General features: G+C 31.9%; 1 protein-coding gene across 50 annotated transcripts in view; it reads left to right on the top strand.

Moving 5' to 3' along the window:
- The first annotated feature begins 891 nt into the window (after positions 1 to 891).
- The window catches only part of LOC114333086 (mucin-2), a 166,202-nt gene continuing 144,735 nt past the window's right edge, over positions 892 to 22,358 (top strand). For all 50 annotated transcript variants that reach the window (XM_050655462.1, XM_050655464.1, XM_050655481.1 and 47 more), the window contains exon 1: positions 892 to 1,025. The gene's annotated coding sequence lies outside the window, so the exon portion shown is untranslated. The remainder of the gene's footprint in view (positions 1,026 to 22,358) is intronic.

The following is a 22,358-nucleotide window of genomic DNA, read 5'->3' as shown; positions in this document are numbered from 1 at the left end:
GGATTAAGAAAACTTCAACGGACATGTTTCGAGACGCAGCGAGCAAGGTTATGATTGCTAATATGATTTGCAATATCCGAAAAGGATACGAACCAGAAGAAAAAGAATGTATCAAATATCCAAAAAAAGGAGACGAGGCCTGTCTTAAACTCCAGGTACCTAGCAGAGCATCGCTGTCATGGTATTTGTGATCAGGGTCATCAAAAACTGTCGATAGTGGGTTTTTGCACTGATTTTGCATCGAATTTCCATAAAACTCCAGATAAGGCCATTCTGGTCACCAGATGCATCGGAGATAATCGCCAACATGATGTCAGTGTTCATCGACCCTAAAAAATCCGGAGTAACGAGGTTGCATTAATTTTATATCCAATTCCATAAAACTCTAGAAGACGAGTCCCATCCTGAGCACCAGGTAGGTACCCCAGAGACTATCGCTGTCATGATATTGGTGTTCAGTGAGCCCAAAAATCCTGTGGTAGCAAAATTGAACTTATTTCTGTCAATTATTTCCGAATTACAAAGTTATCATCTTTCATTACTTCGAACTATATTTTGGAAAGTGCATTTTCCTTGTTCAATAATGCAATTTTTATTTCTCCATTGTCGTTTTTGTTCACAAAATCTTCTAAGGCTTTTAGGAATCGAATGTTTAAAGTTTCATTGAGATTCATCCAACTACAAAAATTTGGTAGGTTTTTTGCTTCATTTCCACGCCTACAAATAAACTAATAAAGTAAGCGCATTTAAATTTATTTAATTTTCTGCACAAATTTATTTCTTTTATTGGATTTCATATTAAATCTCTTGTTTCAGCTTCGCGTATCTCCCTGTAGACCGGTATAGTATTCCGGCATACACAACGAGAGGAGGTGGCACCAAACCGTGACTCAATACGTACACACACTTGAAATATCAAAAGATGTCCGACTATAAAGAAGATGGCAAATTTAAGATCTTACCAGTTTCACAGCTAGGTGCATACAATCAAAACCGAAATTACCTGAACACTTTTTATAAGAAAAGTAAGTAATCAATGAGAAAAAGTGTTTCGCGCTTTCCTGTCAATTTTTAAATCTCGCGCCAAAATTTTGTGCGTTGTGCGTTGGTGATGACGTGAAATTTTCGTTCTAAAGGATTATTTTTCTTCCACAGGATTGAGTTTGGTTTGTGAAATTTTTGTTTTTGTGAATATTTTGAGTAAGAATTATTAGTATGTAGAAATTAATATTTAAGTTTATTTGCAAATTTCAAAAATTATGAAAAAGAATTTTGTTTTCTAATTAAACAAAATGAAATAATTTGTGAATAGACAATGGGTTAAAAATTTAAATACCTATCTTTAATTTTGGAAAAAAAATCAAAAATATAAAATTCTTTTGGTTAGTTAATATTTTACCAACATTTTTTGTTCAATTTGTTACCTTATTCTAATTAAATAATATAAAAGAATGTTTTAATAAACAATTTGCTAAATATTTAAATATCTTTAATTTTGGAAGAAAAATCAAAAATAGAGAAATTCTCTTTCTTTAGACAATATTTTCCCAAATTAAATTGTGTAATTTTTTTATTATATTCGAATTAAATAGTATGAAATAATTTCTGAATAAACAATAGATTTTAAAAAAATTTAAATATTCTAATTTTGGAAAAAAATCAATAAATTCAAAATTCTTTTTTTTTTTAGTCATTAGTTTACCAAATTAAATTATTTCATTTATTTTTCATACTCTAATTTTTATTTTAATATCAATAAATTTTAGTCCAGGCAATGACTATTTTCACTGCAATATTTTCTGAGATTGTACAGATTTACCCCAAAATTTAGATATATGTTCTACTTACCCTCAACTTCAAAGTTGACCCTCTGTCGTAGGGTGTCTTTACCCTAGGGGGATGCCAACCCTGCTCGTGCATAAATTTGTTTTATTAAAAATTATACCGAAATAAATATATTAACGAATTTTAGGCATATAGACTGTCCAATACATTTTGTCCTAAAGTCGATACATTTAGACTAATTCGCAATTAAAAATGTTATTTTAAAAAATTTTTAACAAAAAAAAACAGTTTTTTATACAGTTTTTTGCGAACTACTCCAAAAGTAATTATTTTATAAAAAAAAAATATTCTTACAAAAAATGTATTTTTAGAAACCAATGCATTTTTTTTTTAAACATTTCTAAAACTTTTTTTTAGCATCAAACGGTTGTTTTGTATTTTTTCAGCGAAAAAACACGTGAAAATCATCCCCTAATTACCACTTTAAATAAAAATAATCGTTATACCTTTACAGTTCACTTTATTAATGTACTTATAGAACGCTTATAGTACGCTCTAGAATTTTGAATGGTTTAAAATGCAGACTTTTGAAAAAAAAAGTGAGTTTGAAGTAAGAGGAAGATTTTTGTAATTTTACAAAAAATCCCTTTTTTAAATAAATCGAGTGCAAAATTGTATGTTTTGCTTTTCTAGATGCATATCTTAATATTTATTCGAAACCATATATGTAGATAAAAAGTTTATATTCGACGGTATCATAAAAATTCCTAAAAAAATGAATATCAACAAAAATCATATCAATAAAAAGTAAATTCTGGTTTGAATAATATAGGAAAAGAAAACTATAGACTTAATAATTATTAAGATAAATAGTGGATTTACTTGAAATATCCGAAGTGTACATGCGAATTGTTATTTTAAAGAGACGTTTTGCCAAAACATTTTTTCATAAAATCTCCTTTGCTTTGGGACAGAGATGATATTTTTTAATACATCTTTAATGATTGAAAAATCGTTATACCCCATTTGACAATACACGACCGCAACGTCAATATACTTGTTCCTCTAATTGTTTTTTGACATCCTTTTCGTGACCTAGCATTTTAACATTTTTTTCGAATAAGCTAATATGATTCAAATAATCTGATTTCTTTGATTTATGTTTTCTTTCCTTGATCTATCTGGTACAAAATAGTTCCTAAAAGTATACAGGGTGTTTGGTAACGAATGGGCCATAGTTTAACCTTAGATTCCTGAGCTTAAAATAGGTCGATTTAAGCTAACTTACCTTAGTACAAAAGTTGATAATAACCAAAATACAGAGTGTCAAAGTTAAACTTTTATTTTATTTATTTTTGAATATTTCCTGACAGGCATGGGACAACAACACGAAATTTGGTAAGGGGTGCTGGTATTGTACAGTCTAATAAATTATGTTAAACAAACGTTTCGGGCTACTATTAGAGGCGTACGATGGGGGAACGTGAATGATTGACCCCTCCCAAATTCTACGCCACTGGCGGAATTGCTATTTTATTGCAATTTTTTGATTCTCCAATACTTTCTATGTAAAAAACAAACTATCGTTACGAATTAAGAGTATGTTTTAGCCATTAGTTTTCGAGATATTTGAAGCTAAAACGAAGGAGCATAATATATTAATCAAAGTAAGTGTGCCTTTTCATTTTTAACTTCAAATATCTCGAAAACTAATGACTTTACCGTTATCAATGAAGAGTATATTATTTGCATAGAAAGTATTGTAGAATCTAAAAAGTATGCTAAAATAGCAGCTTCACCAGTGGTGTAGAATATGGAAAGGGTCAACAATTCACTTTCCCCTGTCGTACGCCTCTGGTAGTAGGGTGTTCAGTGCCTACACTTTCTGCCAAATATCACACGGATCTGTCAAATTATTTTAAAGTATTTTTTTTATTAAATAATTTATTCTTTATTTAAAACTTTAAGAACTATGTGTGCCCAGTACTATAAACCTATTTGAAATATCCTTATGATACTTGGCAGAAAGTGTAGGTACTGTACACCCTACTAAATTATATTAAATAATCGTTTGTGGTTATTACCGGAGGCGTACGACAGAGGAATGTGAATGGTTGACCCTTCCCAAATTCTACGCCACTGATGAAACTGCTATTTTAACATAATTTTTAGATTCTCCAATACTTTCTATGTAAAAATCATACTCTTCATTCGTAACGATAAAGTCATGAGTTTTCGTGATATTTGAAGTTAAAAATGAAAAGGCACACTTATTTTTACGTATTTTTTATGGGAAATAAGCCACAATTTTACTAAAAAATGAATTTATTAACGTTTCGAAGCCCAAATCGGGTTTCGTTGTCAAAATACAAAATACTATTAAAATAAAACAAACCTGTGTTGCTAAGTAAAAAAATTCTTCTAATAATTTATTTAATCTGACTCATTTATATTGGCAATTCAGACGTATATTATACATTTTAAAGTAGAAGACTTTAAAATGATATCGCCAATATTTATGAGTTGCTTTACTTAGCAACAACAGGTTTGTTTTATTTTAATAGTATTTTGTATTTTGACAACGAAACCCGATTTGGGCTTCGAAACGTTAATAAATTCATTTTTTAGTAAAATTGTGGCTTATTTCCCATAAAAAATACGTAATTATAAAAATGCCACAAGGAAATAGCTTCAGAACACACTTATTTTGATTAATGTATTATGCTTCTTCGTTTTTCGCTTCAAATATCTCGAAAACTAATGGCTTTATCGTTACGAATGAAGAGTATGTTTTTTACATAGAAAGTATTAAAGAATCAAAAATTGTACTAAAATAGCAATTCCGCCAGTGGCGTAGAATTTGGGAAGGGTCAACCATTCACGTCCCCCTGTCGTACGCATATGGCAGTAGCCAAAACGTTTGTTTAACATAATTTAGTAGATTGTACAATACCAGCACCACTTACCACATTTCGTGTTGTCCCATGCCTGTCAGGAAATATTCAAAAATAAGTAAAATAAAAGTTTAACTTTGACACCCTGTATTTAGGTTATTATCAACTTTTGTACTAAGGTAAGTTAGCTTAAATTGACCTATTTTAACCTCAGGAATCGAGGGTTAAGCTATGGCCCATTCTTTACCAAACATCCTGTATATAATATATTTTTTTCATTTTACAATGATATATTGCAATGTGCACATTGCGACAGGAAAAAATCAGATAATCTCGACTACTTTCTTTAGTTTGCATATTTCATTTCAAATAATATTCAAGTAATCTAATTAAAGCAATCAATACCGAAGATAATAGATACGTAGTTGGCCCAATACTTTAAGCTTTCGCTGGTTCTATAGCGTCATGATTCCAAGAAAAAATGCAAAATAGTTGACTACTGGTTCGTTCACCACAATTTGTCGTCATTTTGTGTGTAAATCACCGCCTACTATTGTATTAAAATCACTATGATACAAATAGGGTCAATTTAAAAACGAATATTGTAATTTAAAATATGCAAATATGCAAAAAATTTATATTCATTTTTCTAAACTTTCATTACCAGAGAAAAATTCGATACAGCGTATCTGCATTTTTAATGTTGTTCTGAAGAATAAATAAATTTTATTGATCTCATGAGAATTGTGAAAATGGCAAGAAACGCTCAACGTTTATTTATTTAACGGCTTCATAGAAACAGAAATAGGACCCTCTGATCAATAGATATTGAATTGTTACCGTTGAGTTGATACAAAGCTTTATTTAAAATATTTATTAAGCGCGCTTAACTGATATTAAAAATCGCCGGCAGCTTCAAGCGTTGTTTCTGAGAGAACGGTTCATTCTACACAAAAAGTTCTAATAAATATTTTTGTTCAGAATTATCTCAGCTACATTTTTCTTGTTTAAACGTTTTTATACGGCCTTCAGATTCTTCGTAAATCAACTAGACCTGGAACCCACGTACAAAAAAAAGTTGATTAATAGGAAGCTGAAAATTTGTTAATAACTTGTCTTGTTCAAATGGTGTCTAGTCGGACAAACTTTAATGTACGGGAACACTGGAACAGGGAAGTTTTAATTGTGGAACCGTTTAAAAATTTGGAACGTCAGACTACGAAAACTTTGGAACGTCAGACTACAAAAACGTCAGATGTATTTTGTCCGACAGAACTTCCAATTGATCTGTTACCCTTTCATTAAACTCTCATGCAAAAATCTGCTATTACTAACCAACACGATTCCTGTCATGTGAGATGTTCTTCGTGTTCCACTCATTAAAACGTCCAGTTGGTGATAAACACCAGTCTGATTTTTGCATGAGAGTTTACTGAAATGGTAACAAATCAATTGGAAGTTCTGTCCGACAAAATACACGGAACGTTTTCGTAGACTGACGTTTCAAATTTTTAACCTGTTCCACAATGAAAGCTTCCCCTGTTCCAGTGTTCACACACATCAAAGTTTGTCCGACTAGACACCTTTAAGCTATTAATAAATTTTCAGCTTGCTATTAATAAACTTTTTTTGGTAGGCGGGATCCAGGTCTAGATGTTTTAGGGGGAAACCTGGAGGTAGGCGTAGCACACTTTTTTGCATCTTTTTTGGGGTTCCAAAATTGACATTCTCAGCAATTGACAATTCAGCTTGCTCATATGATTTTTAGAGGGTCAGTGGCATTTTCGTCCCTGACTACTGGAGTATTGTTAAAGGGTGTAAGCGCAAAATTTCGCTCCTGTGTTTTAAATGCATTCATTTTTTTCGAATCCTGAGAAAACTAATAAGTATTTTTGAAAAATTTAAACGCAGAATTATTACCAAGGGTCGAAAGTCTCTTAGAATAACCAAACGTTTCTTATGGATGAGATTTGAAATTAAATATCACACTAAATTTTTTTTTCACCCCTGTTAGTCTAGGCGCCAAATAGAGGTCACCGTGTCCTTTTCAAATCTGATGGACAAACTCAACGGTTTCTTATGGATTTTTGGCTGCTGATTACGAATTTCGAGGGTGGATTTCGATCTGAGTGGTCAAAAAATTGTCATAAACAATTTAATTGTTTATAAGGCTCTGGCTCATAAACTAAAAGAGATAAAAATTTTTTCAAATAAAATGTGTTCCTTAATAAAAACGAAGAAAAACCGTTTACTAAACTTAAATCTAACAATTAGAACTCAAGATTTTGTAAAACTAGTGCACAATGCAATTTGCAAAATAAGTATTTTTCGAAGCTTTATCGACCGTAACTCGGCCTCTACGTATGCAAATGAGCCTTAGAAGGTCTCGTTTTAAAACTTAATTAATAGGCTTTCAAACAAAGTTTCTTAAATTACTTTATCTTCATTTTTTTAAGTTATACCCGTTTGAAGTTATAATTTAAAAAAATTGTACATTAATTTGTTTATAAGGGTTTCAAGCACATTTGAGCTAGAAACATTTATACTTTAATTAACAATAATGATAGAAGAACTCAAAAGGAACATTTTGAGCTTACGAAAATGTTCGTAAGTTTATTTTTGACCAAGATATCGATATTTTAATAGCGCGCAATGAAGAGCAAGATCGGCTCACAGCGTAAATCTCTATCGATATCTTGTACAAAAATAAACCTACGAACACTTTCCTAAGCTTAAACGATTCCTTTTGAGTTCTTCTATTATTATTATTAATTAAAGTATAAATGTTTATTGCTCAAATTTACTAAAAAACCCTTATAAACAAATTAATGTACACATTTTTTAAGAAAATTTTAACTTCAAACGAGTATAACTTCAAAACAAATCAAGATAAAGTAATTTAAAAAACGTTGTTTGGAAGTCTATTAATTAAGCTTTAAAATGAGACCTCTAAAATTTAAAAAGTCATTTGCATACGTAGAAGCCGAGTTACGATCGATAAAGCGTCGAAAAATACTTACTTGACTCTGAGCCGATCTTTAGCCTCATAGCGACCATTAAGATATCTATATCTTGGCCAAAAATAAACTTACGAACATTTTCTAAGCTCAAATTGTTCCTTTTAAGTTCTTCTATCATTATTGTTAATTAAAGTATAAATGTTTAAACTTCAAACGGGTATAACTGAAAAAAAAATGAAGATAAAGTAATTTAACAAACTTGTTTGGAAGCCTATTAATTAAATTTTAAAATGAGACCTTCTAAGCCTCATTTGCATGCGTAGAAGCCGAGTTACGATCGATAAAGCTTCGAAAAATACTTATTTTGCAATTTGCATTTGCTTTGTGCACTAATTTTACAATATCTTGCGTTCTAATTATTAGATTTAAGTTTAGTAAACGGTTTTGTTTTTCGTTTTTATTAGGGAACAAATTTTATTTGAAATATTTTTTTTATCTTTTTTAGTTTATCAGGCAGAGCCTTATAAACAATTAAATTGTTTATAACAATTTTTTGACCACTCGGATCGAAATCCACCCTCGCAATTCGTAATCAGCAGACAAAAATCCATAAGAAACCGTTGAGTTTGTCCATTAGAATTGAAAAGGACACGGTGACCCCTCTGGAGCCTAGACTATATGACTTATTAAATAAAATAAACATTATAGAAATTTTCCTGCCTCGGTAATAATGCAATTTTTCATTTCGCGTTTAAATTTTTCAAAAATACTTATTTGTTTTCTAATGATTCGAAAAACGAATGCATTTAAAACACATTGTCGCGAAATTTTGCGCCTATCACCTTAACTCAATATCCATTTACTGGAGATGCATCTAGTTAACATTATTTAATAAAAATATTTAAATAAACCTTTTACTTTCGTCACCTTAAGCTCATCAAATTAGTTAAACACTTTTTGCCATGTGGTTGAATTTATTACATAATTACATAAATATGTAAGCAATGACCCATCACTGATTAATAATACTTATTAATAAAAATTATTTTTAAACAAATTCCGTTACATTGTTATATAACAGTTGAAGATGTGAAATAGGAATTTCTCATTAGAAAAAATAGATAAATTCTTTATTGTCATTGATATATTTTACCCATGCTCTTGTGAGCTTTGTGTAATATATATGGAAATATTATTTTTGTTTCTTATTAAATAATATGTTATAACATATTATTATGAGCATCGACATTTGTTTTATTAACAAAAGTTAAATATCTTTATACATGACTTATACAACCACTCATTTCTATTTGGAAGCCGACATATTAATAAAAAGTTAATTTTAATATTGTTATGGAATTTTGACTTTAAACTGAAGTGTGGCAGGGTTCTATTCTTTCACCAGCACTATTATACTAAGGATTATTCAAAGAAGCATTCGGTAAATTACACAATAATAAATCTGTTAGAAACAAATCTTAGTTAACAGGCAATTGCGGTCCACAACAGATGTAATTTGCTATTTCGAGTAGGGACACATGAGTTCCCGGATAGTTACCTATCTTTGTCGACTTATAATCGGCTAATTTAATACATTTAAGTATGTAAACAAGCCTTTAAACTCTTCCACAGTTTGGTTTTTGAGTAGTACTGTTTTTGTTTGTATGTTGTTGCTGACTCGTCAGTATTTAACAGTTGTTTGAAATACTTTCTCTATTGCCGGCTTATGTCTGTATTCTCCTTAAGAAGTTTACCTCTATGATCTTTTATGAATCCCGGACTATTTATTTTATTGCCCTCTAGTGCCTTTATTTCCTTATAAACCTACCTAGACTGACCGGTTCTGTGATTGCTCTAAAGTTGCTTTATCCAATTTTCTAAGTATTGATTTTTCTTCATTTTCGACACTTTGTTGGTTATTAGCTTTAAACTTTGTTTAGATTCCTAGTCTAACTACTTTTTTTCTCGTTTTCTCTCTTTTAAACAGAAGAATAAAATAATTTTTTGGACATTTCGATTTTAACTTTGGAAATCGTATATAAAATACAAATCAATTAAGTTATTTTGTTTAGCTACTGGGCAATAGAGATACAAAAGTATATTTGACTTAAACTCGTTTCTTTGATTGCTAGTCTTGGTAAGCTAAGCTATTGCTACTATCTTCCTACAACATCGTTTATTACATTATCTGTTACAAATTCAATCCAAAACAAATCTGTAAACTAACCATGAAATTGTAAATTACTTCATATAAATGCAAAACAGTAAAAATAATTTTAAAACAAACATTAAAAATAACATCAGCTATTTTTGTTTTATAGTTGTAACCCTGAAAAAATTAACCAAGTCTACACCCATAATTCCTTTGGAATCTTCCTTTGGTTTCACTTTCATCATTTAACCTCTAAACGAAAAATTAAGTTGATATAGACTAACCGGTCGGAAACAAACATCTTCAGGCTATGATTATATTATGGTATTTATGTAACACCTGGTATATTCACTTGTTTCGTATGTAAATGATCAGGCAGGAGCATTTTTGTATTTAATGAGTGTTGTTGAAGATGCAAAGAGGAGGAATAAATCTGCAGATGTATGTGATAGTAAAATTTGCTTCTGGTGAATTTGGCTGAATTACTCCAAGCAGAATTATGTAAATATGTTTTCTTCATTATTAGTGTGATAATTAAGGCCAATAAAATATGAATATTGTTAAAAGCTTCTTTATTTTTTCATGCTAAAGATAGATTCTAAAGATAGAAAAGTGATGGGATTTTTATACATGTGCGATCAAAATGTAGGAGTTGTGTTATTATTTAAAAGTCTATTTTAATAACATAGGAGAATCCTTCTTCTTCTTCTTCTCCTTCTTCTTCTTCCTCTTCTTCTTATACTTGTTGTAGATCTGTCGATCTGTTAATTCTGACGTTGAAGTATTTCTCGGGAGATATACTGCCAGCTATCTCTCCATCTTTTTGGTGATCTCCTCGGTGGACGCTTGCCAGCTGGCTTTCCTTCTAGCGCAATTCTTAGTAGTCTCTGCTCCTCCATTTATTTAACATGACTGAACCATTCTCCTCGTCTTTGCCTACCCCATCTTATTACATCGTACACATGCCACATTGTTCCCTGATTATGTTGTCTCGTATTCTATCCCTTCTTGTCTTCCCTTGCAATTGCTCTTAGTGTCTTCATTTCGGCTGTTCGTAGCATGGTTTTTGTTTTACTGGTGTCTTCTCTTGATTCAATACCATAGGTCATAACAGTTCTGATGAAAGTTTTATAGATTCTAACTTTGCTGTCCATTCTCATATATGGGTTATTCCAGACCACATCTCTCAAACATTCGGACATAACTGCGGCCTTCTTTGTTTTTGTCCTCTTAGGTTTCTGGCTGAGTCATGAACTTGATAAATCTGCACCTTTGGTTTAGCTGTTCTATGGGTTTCCTCTCTACCACGAGTTTGCATGTAATTGGATCTTTCGCAATGGTAGTGCATTTTGTTTTCTGCGTAGATATGTTCATGTTCAATCGTCGACAAGGTTTGTAGAATCGATAAAGTTGTCTTTGTAGGTCATCCTCATCCTCTGCAATCAGGGCTGCATCATCCGCATAGCAGACTATACTGATTCTACTGTGACCGAGTCTATATCCTAGTTGTAGCGATTCCACATCTTCTATTATTTCATCCATCACATAGGTGGATTAAAATCTTTAAAAGAATATTCTTCTTCTTCTTCCTTTATATAAGTAATTTTGCTTGTTCATTGAAGGATTGTTGCCTCTATGGAAGATTGTCATTCCATCCTTCTTCTTTAATTGCCGTCTCCCAATCAGAGGTTGGATATCATCATCAATATCTTTACTATATCTACTGCTGCTCTGAAGAGTTTTATAGAACTGCATTTAAACCAGTCCCTTAAATTCTTCAACCATGACACTCTCCTTCTTCCTATACTCCTTCCGCCTCTTATCTTTCCCTGTATTATCAGTCTTAGCATTTCATATCGGTGTCCCCTCATTACGAGTCCCAGATATTGTAACTTTCTTATTTTTATTATGTTTATTATTTAGCATTATTTACCCATTTCTTGCAATATTTCCGTGTTAGTTAGCGTTAATCATATTAACCACCTTATTTAATAATAATAAACTATAATTTTATTTAAGAAAACCTTATATTTGACGTTTCGACTTTTACCTCGGATTTAGTTCTAAAAATATAATATGTTCTTGTGGAAATTAAACGTCAGTTTATTTAAAACTGTAGTTTACTCTGATTCAATCAAGTTGATAATACAGAAAAAATGTAAAAAAGTCAAAATATTTTCGGAACCATCTAACCTCACTTTTCTACTCTTACTTATTAAAAATACATACAGTGCGGTGGAATAAGTGTTGCCCCCCCTGTTAACTTGTTTATTTTAAGAATATAAGCAAAACCCTCGGACAAGTCGATTTTTAAACTAACCATAGTATATTATAGCATCAACGTTTCGAACTTTACGCGATCCCTCTTCAGGTGACAGCCATAACTTTGATTTTTTTAAATGGGAAAGTACATAATCGGTAAATAATAAAATACATGATCGGTACTCACCGGGGGGACCGCAGACGTTCGGAAACAATTAGCGTCTCTTTGCAAAGACAATGACGTCGACTTTGCAAAGTAACAAGACACTTACTCAACACACACACTACACATTACTCCCCTGACTTAGTGATAAGTTACACAATTACGTGGCTAAAGGTTCTAGTTCTAAACCAAAGCCAGAATCAGAGAAAAAAAAAAGTACATCATGTGACACCTCATTTAAAAGCTCTTAAAATACTGATTTCAAAAATGTATAATACTTTAATCCTGTTTGAGAGCGTAGGCGCAAAATTTCGGCCGAATTCTATCTAAATGCAATCATTTTTTTCGAATCCTTAAAAAACTAATGAATATTTTTGAAAAATTTAAACGCAGAATGAAATATTACAGTATTCTCGATGGTCCAAAGTCCCTCAGAACTAGTATAATGTTTATTTTAATAAGTCACAGTGGTGAAAAAAAGAAGAAAATTTAGTGTAATTTTTAATTTCAAATATATCATTAAAAAGAAACTTTTTGTTTATTCTAAGGGACTGTCAGCCCTCGGTAATAATCCAATCTTTCATTCTGCGTTTAAATTTTTCAAAAATAATTATTAGTTTCCTCAGACTTCGAAAAAAATAAATGCGTTTAAAAAGAGTTTGACCGAAATTTTGCGCGTGCGATCTCAAAAAGAATTAAAGTATTATATATTTTTGAAATCAGTATTTCAAAAGCTGTTAAATGAGGTGTCACATGATGTACCTTACCATTTTAAAAAATCAAAGTTATGCCTGTCACCTGAAGAAGGATCGCGTAAAGTTCGAAACGTTGATGCTATAATATACTATGGTTAGTTTAAAAATCGACCTGTCCGAGCGTTTTGCTTATATTCTTAAAATAAACAAGTTAAGAGGGAGAGGCAACACTTATTCCACCGCACTGTATATGAATTTATCTTAACTTTTCGCTCTTAGCTTTTAATTTTTGTATACTCTGAATATCAAAAAGAAGTTATTTTTGTTCTAAATATGATTTTATTTATCATAAAATACGAAACATTAACTCAAATTTTTGTTTGTTTTGAACATATGAAATATATTGTCCTCTTTTTTACAACTATGCTCTAGTATTGTATTTAAGATTCCCAAGATTATACGTAAAAGGTATTACAATTTATCATCCATTATTATGTTCCAATTATCCGTTTAAACTGTTACATGCACAACACTTATGTGAATAAAAGAATTACGCAAATGAAAACAGCTGTTAACTGTGTAACGATGCAATAATTATTTGCCTGGGTTTTGGGAACGAATCCTTAGCAGTGCAGACAATCATTCTAAATTAGTCTAGTAATTGGAAACCAATGATCTTTAATAGAAATAATTATTCAGAGTCTAATTATATTAATATGATTATTAGAAATTCTTAGAATATATAAGTTTGAAAGATTTTCTAAAAATACGGTTAAGATAAGAAAGAACTACCTTCCACTGGCCCTACTTGCTTTGACAGTTTAAATATATCAATTATCTTTCTCTCCCTCTCTCTCTCATGGTGGTACAGCCCAAGTCGGTCACTGACCTCCCCAGCATCCGCCTCCCCAGTATCTCTGTCCGTGGCTGCCCTCCTTAATTTTACCACCTTCAATATCTCTTTAGCATCTCACTCCGTCTAATCACCTCTTCCTTAGTCTTTCTACTGACCGATTTCCCACCATTGTTACGCTAAGCGTTCTACTAGGTGTTCTATAATTCTTCTTCTAGTATCATACCGACTCCACTAATGAGGTTGGCTGTAACCATTGCCATTTCGTCTTTATCTTTTGCTATTCTTAAAAGCGTCTGTGTGTTTAACCCGGTCCAGTCGCAAATGTTTTTCAGCCAGAATATTTGTCGTCTACCAGTACCCCTTTTTCTTTCAGTTTTACCCTTAGGGCAGTCAATGAGAGCAAGAACAGGTTATTACCTTCGAATTCTATCCTACTGCATGGATATTAATGAAATTTTAGGAATATCCTGAAAATATCTCCTTATTCAAAGTCTGCCCTATGCCGATGTGTGCTTTTGTCTTGGGGGCGGTTCCCACCCCTTCTCGAGGGTGGAAAATTTTTTGGTTAAACAACTACGGAAGTTGCTAGAGAACCTAATTCTAAAAAAAAACTGTTCTATAATTTTTTTTTGAAAACTCAATACTTTTTGAGTTATTCGTGGTTGAAAATTAGCCATTTTCATCGAAATATAACACCTTTTCAAAAGGTTTTTTGCGAATACCTTAAAAACAATGCACCTAACTGAAAAAATTAAATAAAACATTTTTGTAGCTCATAAAAAATCAAAAAGATCTGTTCCCTCTTCAATCTTCTAGTTATAACACAAAAAGAGATATGGTAGGTAAAAATAGTTTGTTTTTTTGGTGCATGCTCAAATCAGTGTATTCAACTTGAAATAACAGAGAAACGGTCGATTTTAGGTGTTTATCGCTACCAATACCTTTTATTGTGCTTGAAGATTCCTTTCAAATATGCAATATTAAATGTCGATTACATTCAAATTAAGCGAGATATGCTGCAAAAAATGATGACCAACGAATTTTAAGAAAAAAAATTGAGAGGTATATTTAACCCCTCATCCACAAGAAATTAAATGCATCGTTCTCCTTCTACAATACATTTTACTACAGTGTTATTTTTATGTTCAAAAAGTTGAGCGGGTTTAAAATGAATGGTTTTTGAAAAAAATAAGATCAAATTATAGTGCGCATATTTAAATTTTCTTTTAAAAATCTATCTTTTTCTCCATGTAACTTGAAAATGATAAGAGATACTGTTATAAAAAATAAAATCAAAATGTTTATCTAGAAGAAATCTTAATTTTGTATGGCATCTTTTTTTTGGCATCTCTTATCATTTTCGGGTTACATGGAGAAATAGGAAGATTTTTAAGAAAATTTAAAAATGCGGTCAATAATTTGATCTTATTTTTTTCAAAAACCATTCATTTTAAACCCGCCCAACTTTTTGAAGATAAAAAGAACACTATAGTAAAATATATTGTAGAAGGAAAACGATGCATTTCAATTCTTGTGGATGAGGGGTTAAATATACTTCTCATTTTTTTTCTTAAAATACGTTAGTCATCAAATTTTTTACAGTTTATCTCGCATAGTTTAAATGCAATCGACATTTAATATTGCTTAATTTATAGGCCTCTTCAAGCACAACAAAAGTTATTGGTAGCACTATACACCTAAAATCGACCGTTTCTCTGTTATTTCAAGTTAAATACACTGATTTGAGCATGCACCAAGAAAACAAGTTTTTTCACTTACCATATCTCTTTTTGCGTTATAACTAGAAGATTCATAAAGGAAAGAATCTCTTTGTTATTTTATAAGCTACAAAAATGTTTTATATAGTTTTTTTAGTTAGATGCATAGTTTTTAAGGTATTCGCAAAAAACCGTTTGAAAAGGTGGTTTGTTTCAATCAAAATGGCAAATTTTCACCCAGAAATAACTCAAAAAGTATTGAGTTTTCGAAAAAAAAATTATAGAACAGTTTTTGCTTAGTATTAGGTTCTCCAGCAACTTCCGTAGTTATTTAAGCAAAAAATTTTCCACCCCAGAGAAGGGGTGGGAACCGCCCCCAAGACAAAAGCACACGTCGGCATAGGGTAAACTTTGTTTCTTGAGCTATTCCCTACTTACTGTGAAAATATCACGTAAATCGATATAGTTGGATGGAATTCGGAGCCACATACCCTCATTGACTTCCCTACCTTGATAATCAGCTGAAACAACTCGTACTTATCATTTCTAAGTATGTGTTCCAAATATGCTGTCTTTCACCTTTTAATGGTGGTCAGAAGCTCTCTGTCTCTTCCCATTCTATGCAACACCATTTCCCTCGTAATATATGATGGGTCGGTCCATGGTATTTTCAAAATTTTCCTAAAAATCCACATCTCAAAAGCTTCTAGCTGTCTCATTAAGTCAATATTAATAATCCAGGCTTCGATACCATAAGGAAGAATAGGGTAGATGTAACATTTTACTATCTGTTATAGGATTTGTAGGTGGAGGCTTTGGTTACTCAGAAATTTCCTCATCTTCAGAAAAGCTGCTCTTGATTGCTGCTCCATTCTGTCATTATTCATTCTTATAAGGTAACGTGCCCATCGCAATCTTTGTATTTTTGCATAATTTGAGATAGAAGGTTCTTTGTAGTATTGATTTGACTCGTGATTTAGTCTTATTCTCTATATACCATTATAGCAAATTGGTCCCAATATCCTCCTCAATATCTTTCTTATAAAAGTATTAATAAGGTTTATTGGTTTTTCATTCATGATCCATATTTCTACGCAATATGTTGCTATTGGTATCTATAAAGCTATCAATTACAGTCAAAACTAAATGGCCAATATTTTTCTTCTTCTTAAGATGCTGTCTTCTTTCGAATGTTTTACCGGTCATCAGGACTCTTCATATCCTGTTCACTGCTGTTCTAAAAGTTAGACGAATAATAAAACTATGATATACTAGGTTTAGTTTATTTTGTATTTCGCGCGATGTCACTGCTCATTTTGACATCAGTGACCATCCCCCTTCACTGTAGTAGTACATATGGAAATTGTAACCTATATCGCTCTCTTGTATGTTACTTCATTCCAACAATAAAACTAGTCCGTTAAAAAATGTCCGGCTTTTATTTAAAGTAGTAACGTCTCGAGCACGTGTGTGTGTCAGCAGAATAGTTAGGGCTGATACATTACATACTGGCGACGAGGATGGGAAACTACAGAGACGCGGATGGCTATATTAAAAAAACCACTAGCAATGAAACCACTAGTGATTGCAATTGCTGGATCCAGCAAACCGTGCTAGATTAAGCAGCGCGTATCCACAAACATGTCAAATTCGAAATAAGTTACTCAATGTCTTCATTAGCCTCTTTATTCAAAGCCGTGAGTTGGCAACTTGCCATTCTATGACGCTAGCAGTAGCTCAGTATGCTGAAAAGCTTCTACAGCCTAAAAGTTTGCATCGATAAAGCGTTGATAGACATTGATTCTGAGATAAATTCTCTACTGGCGAGTGGTAAATAATCAATCAGTTGATCGCCACTTTTTAACCGGTGAAACTGGCTATAAAAGCTCTTTGCTGATGAGAGTTGACTTTGATAACGGCCGACACAACCATGAAATTTGCATTAGACAAACTAAATAGCCAGAACTCTAACCTTAGTGCCGAAGCAATACGCAACAGAATCGCGGAATGGTGCCTCTGTGAAATTACAGGTATATTAGTGGACTTACAAAATCCAAAAAAGTATGGTGAAGGACTAAATAATCCTGGTTATTTCCTCATGCCGAAATAGAATGCAATGCGACAAGAGATGAAACATTTGTTGAGTCGTATAAATAAACAAGTGATTGTGGAACCAGTGAAAGAGGACATAATGGAAAAAGATGGGCTAACTAATCCGGAGCCCGTGAATTTTACTGGAACAAGAACTTAACATTGAATTGAAACGAGAAAGAGAAAACTTTTATAACAAAAAAAAAACTGATTCTCAAAAAGATTACGAAAAGATTTTGGAAAAGGAAATGGCCATTTATGAGATCGAAGGAGTGAAAGGCGATCATCCATATGATCTAGGACTATTTAATTATCTTAAAACCGACCAGTATAGATCCGAAAGGGCTTTATCCGCAACCAGCTATATGTGCAGTTCTGTGCGCAGTAGGTTAGGCCTATGTTTTTTAAGGTCTCACTTCTAAAAAAACTAATAACTCATGTTTCTGTTATTTAGAAATTTAGAATACAGACAAAAAAACATTGAAATCATGTTTTTATTTGGATTCCACATTTTGCTGGATCCGCGCTGGATCCAGCTGGATTCAGGCCAATCTTGCAAGAATCCAGCTGGATTGAAAATGCTGTTGGATTGCAATCCCTAGAAACCACTATAACATTCGTCGTCTTCGTCTGGTATATTGTTCCTCTCATCACGTGACCAAGGCATTGAAGTTTTAGTATCTTGATATAATTATTCAGTTCTGTTGAAAATCTTTGCAAGATTTCTTCATTCGTGACTCTGTCTGTGTATTTATCTTGTTCAAAAAAGATATTTAATAAAATTTAATAGAGTAACAAAAGCAAGAATACATCGACTACTTTCTTTACTGCTTAACCTTTGACCCAAAACTTATCCTTATTATTATTAAAATTTATTTAAAATGTATATAATCTCGAGTGTAGCACCTTCCACAATAATAAAGAGAAACCAATATTTATAACGCTTTAAAAATCAATGACGACTCTAACATTAAATAATTATTATCTAATGAAAATGTTCTCGGCATCAATTGCATATATTAGCATATTAGTTGATGCAAAAGCGACAAGTAAAAGTTTAAAGGCCAAAGTGTTGCTTCATTCAGGTAACGTTAAGATAACGTTCGGAAGAAGAAGAAACATTTTTAAATATTGCAATACATAAGTGTATACTTTATTATTTTCCTTTTACTTTTAATTTTGCTTTTATATTAAAAAAAAAATGATGACTTTTTATTGTATTCCGGTCTTTTAAATGTTTTGGAAACTAGTTCCTCCTTTCTTCTTGTTGTTATCTTTCTTTCTAAAGTAAATGAGACACTTCTTCTCACCTGCTAACCTCCGTTTATTGCACTCAGGATATATGTAGATATAATTTTTGTAAATATTTCCTAAGAAACATATAGACAGTGTTATAAAATGCCTGTTACATTATTACCACCCAGTAGAGCGCTGTAATTCTTATCTAAATGCTGATTCTCTCCCGTTACAGTACTTGTGTGGAAATATTTTAAATAATCCAGGATACCATTAAAACCACCCGAGAATTTTAATATTTCTGCCAAATTGTTTTGTTCCACCACCTGTTTTATTTATTTTTATTTTATGTTTTGCATGAAGATGTGAACGACGTTCTATGTGTGTTTCCAGACACAATTTTTAGGGTAATTTTTGGTATATATTTTGTTCTTTCTTTTACTATACCTACGTTTCATTCTTACCAATACTTTATAGTTTATAGTTAAGTTCGATGATAATTCAAATGTCTGTATCCAACTTCTTTGGTTAAAGTAGTTGTATGAGGCGATTATGGCTGATTTTATCGAATGCTTTGTTGTAATCTAAAAATCATACGTACAGTGGTTGATTTTATATCTGTGCCCCTTTGGACCAATGCATTCACGGCAAATAAGCATCCTCTTCTTCCAAGTGCATTCCTGAAGTCCGTGAATTGTCTCCCTTCATCTTTCTCTTCGTCCTGTGCATTTATTTCATTATTTCAGAAATGTTTTTGTCATATCCTGCCAATTTTCCTTATTTTTTAATATTATAATTGATTCTTTAAGTTTTTCTCTTAGTTTTTGTTACAATAATCGTAAAACAGCTCAAAATAATAAATATTTTAAACATTTATTTAATCCAGTTGTACAAAACCACTTTTTAACGTTTTCAGTCCCACCCTGTACGAATGAAGCAACTCTCCTAAATAGGAAGGTGTAAGAAAAAGAATAGATTGTAACAGAACCATTGCTCAATTGTTTCCCATTTATTTTATACAAAGAAATAATTATCACACAATTTGAATATGGGTTCATCAGTTCGAGATTTTGTACAGTAATCTCGTCTTATTTCAGACGTATTCATTCAACGTGATTTACGATTTCCAGTTTGCCATAACAATATAAAATTTGCAAACAACCGTGAAACAGACCATAAAAATTGTTTTGAAACTGCATAGAAGACAAAATAGAAATATATGCTGAAAAATATGTCAAGTCTTAAAATAGATGTGTTGTCCCAATGACTTACAATTATTGTATACCCAAGTATTATACCCAGTCATCATCTTACTTTCTTTGCTTTGCTCTATTTTACAGTTTACTCGTTTCTACTTAGTTCTTCAGTTATTTTCTAGTTTGTAATATAATTTTAAATAGTTGTTTCGTCTTGAAATATTAGATTTTGTTTCGCACACACGCTTATTCGCTTTTTTTAATAACTTTTAAATCTTCTTCTCAACGTAGGTACCTTACTAAGTCTCCTTGATATTGGTGCTTAATTTGGTAAGACCCTCTCTATCTCGAACTATTTTGAACAGTTGGAACAGGACTCTTCCTCCATATCCCGGTTTATTCTCTGACATTCTTCAACCACAAGGCTTTTTTCCTACCAATTCTCTTTGGTCCTTCGATTTTATCCACCAAAATAAGTTGAAGAATATTCTACTGTTTTCTCCGCATTATATGTCCAAGATATCCTATTTTCCTGGTTTTAACGTTATCAATCAGCTGGACAGTAGCTTCTGCTTTGTTAAGAATTTCTTCATTTGTCTGCTTAGCCATGCACGATATTTTTAGTGTTCATCTATACAACCACATTTCAAAAGACCCTCTAAGCGGTTAATAATATATATTTTAAGAGTCCATGCTTTGAAATCATACAAGGCAACTGACCATATGTAACATACGGTTCCGAAGTTAAAGTTTCAAGTTATCGTTACAGAAGAATGACCTCGTTGTTAAAAAAGTTGCTCTAGCTATCTTAATTTTACATTCTATGTCTTTATCTGGATCTAATTGTTTGGTAATATAACAATCTAGATATTCTAAACTGGCTTTGTATCTATCTATTCATGATATATACTCACATTGTATATTTTGATAAGTCAAGCAAATAAATACCATGTATTTCGTTTACAACAATTAATTTTTAGTTTTATATCTGGTCCCATCGTGCTAATAGACTGTACCACAATTGTAATGAAAGTAACAGTTTATAATTGCTATTTGCCGTTTAGATTATTTTCAAAAAAAGTATTTTGTAACCAATAATTATTATTTTGAAATTTTTTGCTTATTTTCAAAACAATAAGCAAACAAAAGTTTTGACCGTAACTATTTGGAAAACATAAAGAATCCAATTTAAAGAGATTCTGTATATGACATTATCATTACCTTTCATTTAAGTACATAATTTTCTTTATACCTTGTTTTACCACACAATGTTCCAAATATAGACGCTAAAATCCTCTTACTAATAATTATAGGTTATTAAAATATTTTGTCAGGAGTTCAATTAAAATCACCATAATTAAACAAAGAAATAAGTATTCAATAACGTTCTTCAAGGAAATCTAAATTTGAATAAAACATGCAAGACATTCTTCTAATCAATTCAGCAAAACATGACGTTCTTTTGTGTACTACGCACACACAAAAACTCTTGTTCCTGCGATCTACAACATGCACATCCTGTAGCGATTGAAATAAACTTGCTAGAGATGCACTATTACTAGATATGCGGTTACTTTGTCACTGCTGCAATCGCCGACTTTTAGGATTTATAAATAGATTCTATAATATATTCTAACAGTGTTTTCGACCTCCACAGCACTGTGGAGTCTCTGAGTCCCAGTCACCTTCTCTAAGGTTCTATCTATCATAGCATTTCCTATACGCACGTTTTCCATCTGATAGTAGGTCTTTTTCTACGTCTTCTTCCCAGTGGGTCCCAGTCCAATATTCTTTTCGACCACCTGATCTCTGTCGTTCTTTGTACATTCCCGTATCACTGCAGTGCTCTGTTTTTCAACTTTTTTGTAATTAAACATTCTACTTTCATTATGTTTCATATTTCCTGTTTGTATTCTATCCTCACTGGTGATTTGTAGACATTTTCTCATAAAGTCCAATTCAACTGTTAGTATTTTATTTTGTATTATTGCTGTCATTGGCCATACTTCCGCCCCATACACATCTTCTTCTTCTTAAGGTGCCGAGACCGTTTGTCGATCGTTGGCTCTCATGTTGCCCAGCATATTAACAATCATTGTCTTATTTACAGCCGCACGAAATAGTTCAGTGCTAGTTTTCCCAAACCATTGGCGTAGTTTTTTAGCCAAGAAGTTGTACGGCGGCCCACACTTCTTTTTCCCATTATTTTACCTTGCATGACAAGGTGAAGTATGTCATATTTTTCTGGGTGACGCATTGTATAACCAAAGTATTCCAATTTGCGCCTTTTAACCGTGTTCACTACTTCGCAACTTTTATTCAAACGTTGTAGAACCCTTTCGTTTGTGAC

The sequence above is a fragment of the Diabrotica virgifera genome, chromosome 7 (assembly GCF_917563875.1).
Source record: "Diabrotica virgifera virgifera chromosome 7, PGI_DIABVI_V3a".
Lineage (NCBI taxonomy): Eukaryota > Metazoa > Arthropoda > Insecta > Coleoptera > Chrysomelidae > Diabrotica > Diabrotica virgifera.
Note: the sequence above shows the minus strand (reverse complement) of the source record. Positions and strands in the feature narration are given on the sequence as shown.